The sequence below is a fragment of the Oncorhynchus gorbuscha genome, linkage group LG23, assembly GCF_021184085.1.
Source record: "Oncorhynchus gorbuscha isolate QuinsamMale2020 ecotype Even-year linkage group LG23, OgorEven_v1.0, whole genome shotgun sequence".
NCBI lineage: Eukaryota > Metazoa > Chordata > Actinopteri > Salmoniformes > Salmonidae > Oncorhynchus > Oncorhynchus gorbuscha.
The window spans coordinates 68,473,538-68,484,232 of NC_060195.1; the positions used below are offsets into that span (position 1 = coordinate 68,473,538).

Consider the following 10,695-nt stretch of genomic DNA (forward strand, 5'->3'; position numbering starts at 1 on the left):
TCCCTCTCTCACTCCCTCTCTCACTCCTTCTCTCCCTCTCTCACTCCTTCTCTCCCTCTGTCGTTCTCTTTTGTGGTGGTGTCTTTCTCAGTCTTTTCATGTCGTGTGATTTGTGTTCAGTTGCCTACACGAAACCAAACACACAAACACACACACTCAGCTGTGATTCGTCAAGGGGCTCTGCGGTGTCGTGCTTCACAAACAGACCAGTTTGGTTTCAACCCAAAATAACATTCTGAGAATCGCTACTTTATTTAAAACTCTGTGGAATTGCTCCCATTTGTTGTTAACAGGGGGTTGGAGGTGAGCTCTTTCACAACAGCACAGCTTTTCATTTAAAAACAAATGTTTAACTTCTTTTATTAGCTGAGCTTCCAATGCAACTAAATTCATTAGATTCAAGCGCATTTCGTTACAATTCGTGCCTCTTTATATGGAAAGGATCAACTGGATTTTTCCACCCAAATGCAATTTGAGAAAGATGTGTTTTCATGTGTTTTCCGTTCATTATTATATTATTTCTATTTAAAAGTGTTGGTGGATTTGGGGAGGGACGGTGAACAGGAGAGATTGGAGAAGGTTTCCAGTGTACCATTACACAGCCTCAATGGGGTCTTTTCTCTTTCATCTCCAGTAGCTTGTTGCTCTGACTGAACTTCATCAATCATCTAACCCACAATGACTTGGTTTCCCAAACGTTGATTTAACCTCTGGTCGTCCATCTCCCCAGGCCCCACTGAGCCCGTCCCAGAGGAACTAAAGAACCTCAAGGTGTGTATCGAGCTGACCGGCCTCCGACTCAGCAAGCCCCGCCTCGCCCAGGAGCTCAGCCAATGGCAGGCCGCCACCCAGAGGTCGACAGAGGTCAACGGAAGCATGGCCATGACGACGACCCTGCCCAACGGGTGCCCCGAGGTTGGCGTCACAGACAGGAAAGTTGCCTCACAGGAAGACCGGAGCCTGAAACGCAGGTCAGAGGTCAACGGCCACGCCTGGTGCCATGAAACATTTGGTCACGGCGACATCGAGCGAGGTACGTTAAAACAAAGTTGATAAAAATGGCTTATTTTGGGTCTTCTAGAGTTTGGGTTTTCGTATAATAATCATCCATCCAACCATCCTTTCTGGCAGATGTTGACAACAGTTTTCAGTTGAGTCACGGAGGCATTGGGCTGTGTGGATGTGGAATGCATGATAATCATGTTCTTTACAACCATCCATAAAGAACAATAACCCCACCTTTTATTGACTCAGCATCAATAAAAGCCACTCCAGCGCTGTAGCGTTGAGTCACTCACTGCATTCAGCACCATGACTGTATTTCACTGCACATTTCACTGCACCTATTTTATTAGTTCAACATTTTGGGGACGAGCTTTGCTCCCATTTTCCACCTTTTCACTGTAGGCTACGGGCGTGTTGCCTTGGCTAGATGACCTTGAAGATTGGCCTGTCGCCAGCTAGCTAGCGTTGTCTACGTGTTGTATGTTCCCTTCGGGGGTACAGAGGGAACAGAGGTCAGGGGAGTGGGCTGAGCAGTGGACGTGAAACACCAGGTGTTGGTGTGGTAACGAAGGCAGTAGGCAGCCGTTTTGGGGATATGTTAGTGGTTGTCTGGGTGACAGACGGCTTGTCCCTCTCTCCTTCTCTCTAGATTTCTGTCCGTCTGACTCTCTTGCTCTTTCTCACACAACGTTCTCTCTCTCTCCCACTACCTCTCTCTGGCACTTAAACGATATCACCGTGGCAACTCGTGCCTGGGCATAATGAGGCGTGAGATTCCCCTGTTAATAACACTGGTAGTTCAACCAGCAGTTCTCTCTCTCTGCTTTTTCCTGGGGGTTTTCTCTCCGCCAGCCAATGTATTTTTTCCCCCTCTGTCTCTCACTTTCTCATCTCAGCGTCTCCAATTTAGCATCTCTGATTTATTTCCTTCCATTCCTTCTCTCGCCTCTCTCTTTCTCCTATCTCTCTCCTTGATACCGTATCCTCCTTCCTTGTCTTCAGTAAAGAGTCTAACTGTGTTTGATATCGTATCCTCCTTCCTTGTCTTCAGTAAAGAGTCTAACTGTGTGAGCACTCACGGCTCCTCTGACATATGGAACATGCAGAGGTGTGTGTCAGTCAAACTGCTCTTCTCTGAATCCGTGTTGCATTCTAATGGTTGTTTAACGAACCTACACACACACACACACACACACACACACACACACACACACACACACACACACACACACACACACACACACACACACACACACACACACACACACACACACACACACACACACACACACACACACACACACACACACATATACACACACTCTCAACGGTCCACAAATAGATATCCGCTTTGCAACAGACACACACACTCCTTCGCATCCCCTGTGCTACACACACCGCTCAGTCAGACACACACACACACCCTCTGTGTAAGTGACTAGACACTACCCACACACACCCCCACCCTTTCCATTAGTCTCATTTGTCAGGGCGTTTAGAGGTGTGTTCAAAGCTCCTCCACGTTGTCCCAGGGTTTGTCAGGGCGTTTAGAGGTGTGTTCAAAGCTCCTCCACGTTGTCCCAGGGTTTGTCAGGGCGTTTAGAGGTGTGTTCAAAGCTCCTCCACGTTGTCCCAGGGTTTGTCAGGGCGTTTAGAGGTGTGTTCAAAGCTCCTCCACGTTGTCCCAGGGTTTGTCAGGGCGTTTAGAGGTGTGTTCAAAGCTCCTCCACGTTGTCCCAGGGTTTGTCAGGGCGTTTAGAGGTGTGTTCAAAGCTCCTCCACTTTGTTCCAGGGTTTGTCAGGGCGTTTAGAGGTGTGTTCAAAGCTCCTCCACGTTGTCCCAGGGTTTGTCAGGGCGTTTAGAGGTGTGTTCAAAGCTCCTCCACGTTGTCCCAGGGTTTGTCAGGGCGTTTAGAGGTGTGTTCAAATCTCCTCCACGTTGTCCCAGGGTTTGTCAGGGCGTTTAGAGGTGTGTTCAAAGCTCCTCCACGTTGTCCCAGGGTTTGTCAGGGCGTTTAGAGGTGTGTTCAAAGCTCCTCCACGTTGTCCCAGGGTTTGTCAGGGCGTTTAGAGGTGTGTTCAAAGCTCCTCCACGTTGTCCCAGGGTTTGTCAGGGCGTTTAGAGGTGTGTTCAAAGCTCCTCCACGTTGTCCCAGGGTTTGTTAGGGCGTTTAGAGGTGTGTTCAAAGCTCCTCCACGTTGTCCCAGGGTTTGTCAGGGCGTTTAGAGGTGTGTTCAAAGCTCCTCCACGTTGTCCCAGGGTTTGTCAGGGCGTTTAGAGGTGTGTTCAAAGCTCCTCCACGTTGTCCCAGGGTTTGTCGGCTCATTTGAAGATGTGCAGATAAGAGCCCTGTTAAACGTTGAGTGGTGTAAAAGGGGTTGAATAGGATGAGGGGTGACATGATGTTTAAAGTTGGTCCTCTAAGCCCTGGAGGAAACACAACAGTACAGGGTATTATTAATTACACCTTATTGGAGAAGGGAAGCGGTTTACACACCACACATGCTTTAGTGCGCGACACCTCTCTGGGGACTGTTCCCTGTGCTGGGGGGAGGGAGGGGGGTCAGAGGTAGCTAGGGGATAATAGGCATCGCCCTGCATACTGCGAGACAGGTTGACACACACACACACACAAACACACTTGTGTGTGTGTGTGTGTTCTCTGCAGATAGGAATTGTTTTGTGGGAAGCAGAACATGTGCCTATTGTTGTCATGGTACCCAGTCTGTCCATAGAGTCCTTGAGACACGCACACAATATAGGGTCATTTTTCCCTCACACCATTTAGCCCCTCCTCCATTTACTAGGAAAGAGCTGTGGTGTGTGACCAGGTAAGTGTGAGAACGAGTGCGTGTGTGTGGTGGATTGGCCTCTCCCCTCTGGATATCCTCAGAGGAGGAAGGCCATTTGCAGCGAGCATCCCGCCCAGCACGATAAATCATTTACCAGATGGACGAGTTAAACCTCCCCACTGGCTCTCTGAAACCGCCTCTCTGTCTCTTCACCACGTGTGTGTGCGTGCAAATGAGTGTGTGTATCGCTGTGTATTGCAGCTGCACCCAGGGTCTGTCATTTCGTATGTTTCATGTCGCTGTTGGTGCACGCAATGGAAAACAGCTGACACTACACCCTCCTCTCGCTTCCCCCCACTCCCTTGTGTTTTCTCTCGCTCTCTCACTCTCTCCTGCACTCCCTCTTACTCTCTTTGTTCTGCTCCTTCTCCCTCCCCCGCTCGCTCTCTCTCGCTCGCGCGCTCTTTGTCTCGCAGGCTTGCTGCCCTTTTGCAATCACTCTCCATCTCTCAATCTCTCACCTCTCTGTTTTCCCTCTCTGTCTGTCATATTTCATATATCCCTCCTGTATCCCATAACCCCCTCCTCTAGATCAGATTCCCCAGATACCACGGACGTCTTCGTGAGGACGTCACTCTAGCATTCAGTCCCAGCCCTCTGTCTCATCACGTTCTCTAACGAGACCTTGGAGAAAAGTACATGCTTGTTTTGTTTTCATCCTAGAAAAAAAGAGACGCTTGGGAAAGAACAGACTTTTTTTCTGGTGTTGGCTGTTGCACATGGCCTTGAAACAAACAATAGTCCATTCTATCTTTATCAGGTCCACCAGGTGTGTTGGTGCTGGGCTGGAACAAAAGCCTCCACTCCCAGTAGTGCCAGGGGATAAGTAGTATTTGTAGTGTAATTTATCTGGTTGTATTTGCTCTGTGGGAGATGGTTCTGTTTGCCGGGACTGTTTGCTAAACTCTCCCATCCCTCCTTCTGTCTAGTGGTGCTGCCGTCTGTTCCTCTGACCCCAGCGCATCGGGACCGCCTCTACCGGACCCCGTCCACCACCCCTATCAGAAAACCACCCCTGCAGACCACCATCCCTGCCCTCACCCCCTTTCACTCCCTGGCCCCTGCACACCCCCGCATCACCCTCACCCCCAGCCCTCCACGGCTGTCAGACAAGAGACAGAGGCTAAAAGAACACCGCAGGACCAGCGCTTTGGGACTGGGACCCCCCGGCCCTCACCCCGACCATGACCCTAACCCAAGGGGGGACTTGGTGGCCCCCAGACTCCGTTGGCACGGCGACCAGGACAAGCCCAAGGGCAAGCGGCAGTGCAAGACTAAACACACCACCCAGAGGGAGAGAGAGAGAGAGAGACTGGGGAATGAAGAACTGATGGAAGAGAGGGAGAGAGAGAGGCTGGGGAATGAAGAACTGATGGAAGAGAGGGAGAGAGAGAGGCTGGGGAATGAAGAACTGATGGACGAGAGGGAGAGAGAGAGGCTGGGGAATGAAGAACTGAGGGAAGAGAGAGAGAGAGAGACTGGGGAATGAAGAACTGAGGGAAGAGAGGGAGAATAAGGTGAGTGGAACACACACACTCCTCTTCACGCTTTTGTGCACACACTCTTGCGGAAACATTCTCTCTGTTTTTTTGTCATCCTCTCTCCCAGTGTGTGAGAGATCGAGTCCTCTGTGTTCCACTGTGTGTTCCCTTGGCTGAAACCCCCCTGGGCAGAGCTCCTTAAATATGCTTCAAATCACAACCATGTTGATTATTACAATTATAGAGCTTATTGGAGCTCACTGGGAAAGCTCAGAGGGAGATGTGCTTGGGGTCACTGCGAGTGTGTGTTTGTGTGTCGCTGCTATGACCTCCCCCTGCTCTGAGCACAATCCGCCCCAGACTGGAAGAGGAGGGATGGAAGGAGTGAGGGAGGGAGGAAGGGAAAGAGGGTGGAGGGTGAGTGTGCTCTAGAGGTCTGGACTGTGTGACGGAAGCACATTCTTCACAAAACACAGCAACCCCAGGGAGCAGGAATGGGCCTCGGCTGGTGTGTCATGTCCGTGAGAGCCTTGTCTCTGGCTATGTAGATCACAACACTGTGTGTGTGTGTGTGTGTGTGTGTGTGTGTGTGTGTGTGTGTGTGTGTGTGTGTGTGTGTGTGTGTGTGTGTGTGTGTGTGTGTGTGTGTGTGTGTGTGTGTGTGTGTGTGTGTGTGTGTGTGTGTGTGTGTGTGTGTGTGTGTGTGTGTGTGTGTGATTCTGCAGGTGCCGTGCTGACAGCTGCTGCGCTGGGTAATTCCTCAGGGCACGGACAGACACAGACACACACACACACACACACACACACACACACACACACACACACACACACACACACACACACACACACACACACACACACACACACACACACACACACACACACACACACACACACACACCCCTCCTCCCCGAGCCTCTCTGCTCCCTTTCCTCTCTTTCTCCTCCTCCTTCCGCCTGCTGCGGTATTCACACACACACACCCAGAGATCTCTCCGGGGCAGACGCGGTGGCTGTATCCTGTTTGCCGTTCACTGGCTGCTGCGAGCGCCGTCGCTGACAGACGTGTCCACACACACACACACACACACACACTGTGCAGATCTATATCATGAAAGCATCGTAACGTCTTTCATGTTACTTTCCTTTTAGAAGAGTCACATTAATTTAACGTGTCTTCAGAATGTGTCAAATCAGAATGCGGAGCCTAAATATGGAGGGGTTTTCAGATCCCATTTCAAATATAGCATTTTATCATCTCATACATGGAGGTAATATTTACATAAAACGTTGTTTTGTTACACTCAGGGTAACAATCTAGATGTAGCAACCATCAACTATTGATATTAACTGGATAACCAACCATCAACTATTGATACTAACTGGATAACCAACCATCAATTATTGATACTAACTGGATAACCAACCATCAACAATTGATACTAACTGGATAACCAACCATCAACTATTGATACTAACTGGATAACCAACCATCAACTATTGATATTAATTAGATAACCAACCAACTATTGATATTAACTGGATAACCAACCATCAACAATTGATATTAACTGGATAACCAACCATCAACTATTGATACTAACTGGATAACCAACCATCAACAATTGATACTAACTGGATAACCAACCATCAACTATTGATACTAACTGGATAACCAACCATCAACTATTGATATTAACTGGATAACCAACCATCAACTATTGATATTAACCAACCATATTAACTGATAACCAACCATCAACTATAGATAACCAACCATCAACTATTGATATTAACTGGATAACCAACCATCAACTATTGATATTAACTGGATAACCAACCAACTATTGATATGAATTAGATAACCAACCATCAACTATTGATATTAACTGGATAACCAACCATCAACTATTGATATTAACTGGATAACCAACCATCAACAATTGATACTAACTGGATAACCAACCATCAACTATTGATACTAACTGGATAACCAACCATCAACTATTGATATTAACTGGATAACCAACCATCAACTATTGATACTAACTGGATAACCAACCATCAACAATTGATACTAACTGGATAACCAACCATCAACTATTGATACTAACTGGGTAACCAACCATCAACTATTGATACTAACTGGATAACCAACCATCAACAATTGATACTAACTGGATAACCAACCATCAACTATTGATACTAACTGGATAACCAACCATCAACTATTGATATTAACTGGATAACCAACCATCAACTATTGATATTAACTGGATAACCAACCATCAACTATTGATATTAACTGGATAACCAACCAATTATTGATATTAATTAGATAACCAACTATCAACTATTGATATTAACTGGATAACCAACCATCAACTATTGATATTAACTGGATAACCAACCATCAACTATTGATATTAATTAGATAACCAACCATCAACTATTGATATTAACTGGATAACCAACCATCAACTATTGATATTAACTGGATAACCAACCAACTATTGATATTAATTAGATAACCAACCATCAACTATTGATATTAACTGGATAACCAACCATCAACTATTGATATTAACTGGATAACCAACCATCAACTATTGATACTAACTGGATAACCAACCATCAACTATTGATATTAATTAGATAACCAACCACCTATTGATATTAACTGGATTACCAACCATCAACAATTGATACTAACTGGATAACCAACCAACAACTATTGATACTAACTGGATAACCAACCATCAACAATTGATACTAACTGGATAACCAACCATCAACTATTGATACTAACTGGATAACCAACCATCAACAATTGATACTAACTGGATAACCAACCATCAACAATTGATACTAACTGGATAAACAACCATCAACTATTGATACTAACTGGATAACCAACCATCAACAATTGATACTAACTGGATAACCAACCATCAACTATTGATATTAACTGGATAACCAACCATCAACTATTGATATTAACTGGATAACCAACCATCAACTATTGATATTAACTGGATAACCAACCATCAACTATTGATACTAACTGGATAACCAACCATCAACTATTGATACTAACTGGATAACCAACCATCAACAATTGATACTAACTGTATAACCAACCATCAACTATTGATATTAACTGGATAACCAACCATCAACTATTGATATTAACTGGATAACCAACCAACTATTGATATTAACTGGATGACCAACCATCAACTATTGATACTAACTGGATAACCAACCATCAACTATTGATATTAACTGGATAACCAACCATCAACTATTGATATTAACTGGATAACCAACCATCAACTATTGATATTAACTGGATAACCAACCATCAACTATTGATATTAACTGGATAACCAACCATCAACTATTGATATTAACTGGATAACCAACCATCAACTATGGATATTAACTGGATGGTCGACCATCAACTATTGATATTAACTTATTGATGCACCTATCCCGTTACCGGGATCATTTTCGTCAATATCAGAGCGTGCAAATTCAAATTAAATTACTAAAAATATTTAATTTTCATGAAATCACAAGTGCAATATAGCATAACACAGTTTAGCTTGTTGTTAATCGACCTGGCGTGTCAGATTTCAAAAAGGCTTTTCGGCGAAAGCATACCAAGCGTTTATGTTAGGACATCTCTCTCAGAAGACAAAACATTACAAACAACTAGCAACCAAGTAGATTGGTCATGAAAGTCAGAAAAGCAATAAAATTAATCGCTTACCTTTGATGATCTTCGGATTTTTGCACTCACGAGACTCCCAGTTACACAATAAATGTTCCTTTTGTTCCATAAAGATTATTTTATATCCAAAATACCTCCATTTGGTTGGCGCATTATGTTCAGAAATCCACAGGCTCGAGCGGTCACGACGGAGCAGAGGAAAATTCCAAATAGCATCCGTAAAGTTTGTAGAAACATGTCAAATGTATTTTAGAATCAATCCTCAGGTTGTTTTCACAAAATATAATCGATAATATTTCAACCGGGACTGTAGCTTCTTCAATAGGAGAGCTGGCACCTGGTCATACAATGACACGACGTGATCTTTCGCGCTCATTTTTCAAAATAAAACCCTGAAACTAGGTCTAAAGACTGTTCATACCATGGGGAAGCCATATGACAAGGAATCTGGTTGATATTCCTTTAAATGGAGCGAAGGAAGGCAATGAAATGGGGAGCTTTCAGTTAAAACAGCACGTCCGGGTTGGATTTTCCTCAGGTTCTCACCTGCAATATCAGTTCTGTTATACTCACAGACAATATTTTTGACCGTTTTGGAAACTTTCGAGTGTGTTCTATCCTAATCTGACAATTATATGCATATTATAGATTATGGGCCTGAGAAATAGGCAGTTTCATTTGAGTACGTTTTTCATCCAAACATCAAAATACTGACCCCTGCACTCAAGAGGTTTTTAACTGGATGGCCAACCATCAACTATTGATGCTAACTGGCTGGCCAACCATCAGGAATGTGTGTTGAAGTTATATGAGTAGAATTTGTAACTGCAGTGTGTTGCAATAATGGCTGTCTTTGCTTAACTTATAGTTACTTACAGTGTTACAAAGGAAGCGTATGAGAAAATCAGCTTTTTGTTAGGAGCTTTACATTTTGGAGTAACAATTGGGTGCGCGTGTATCCTGGGGCATTTCTGGCGGTGGGCAGTCAAGTCACGCTCTCGTTCCCCCCCATCTCTCTGTGACAAGCCAGCGCTCATGGTTATAAATGACTTTGCGAGGCCACGGCCAGGGCCCCTGGAGAAGCGCTGACATTTATTAGCCCCGCCACCGCGCAGCCACCACGTGTGTGTGTGTGTGTGTGTGTGTGTGTGTGTGTGTGTGTGGACCCGCAGTGCACACACACACACAACCTGTGGTCGGGAATAATTAGCACTTCACCCTAGACTAGACCAGCGACCCTAATCTCCATAGAGGGAGAGGAAGGAGTAGGGAAAACGAAGGGAGAGAGAAGAAAGGAAGTGGAGGACGGCATAAATGAAAACCTCCGCAGAGAGGGTGAGGACGGAGGGGGAGGGATGGAAGAGAGCAGCCCAGACTGTAAAAATAGAGGGAAGGGGAGTCTGAAAGACGGACAGCGCTCTGATAACCTCAGTATCGTGTTTCTCTTTCAGACTCTCTCTCTCCTCTGTTCTGTTGTTCCCCCACTCCACGGCCATGTGTCAGGTGTGTCAGTATGGGACGAGCCTGTAGGGCAGCGTCTTGTCGAGCCACACACATACACCCACAGGAGAGAGGATATCTCAGTATGTGTGTGGAAGATCTGACTCTTCCGTTCTCTCTC

The 10,695-nt window shown here is 45.5% G+C and overlaps 1 pseudogene; it reads left to right on the forward strand.

The window, feature by feature from the left end:
• The window catches only part of LOC124010732, a 109,792-nt pseudogene that overhangs the window by 39,747 nt on the left and 59,350 nt on the right, over positions 1–10,695 (forward strand).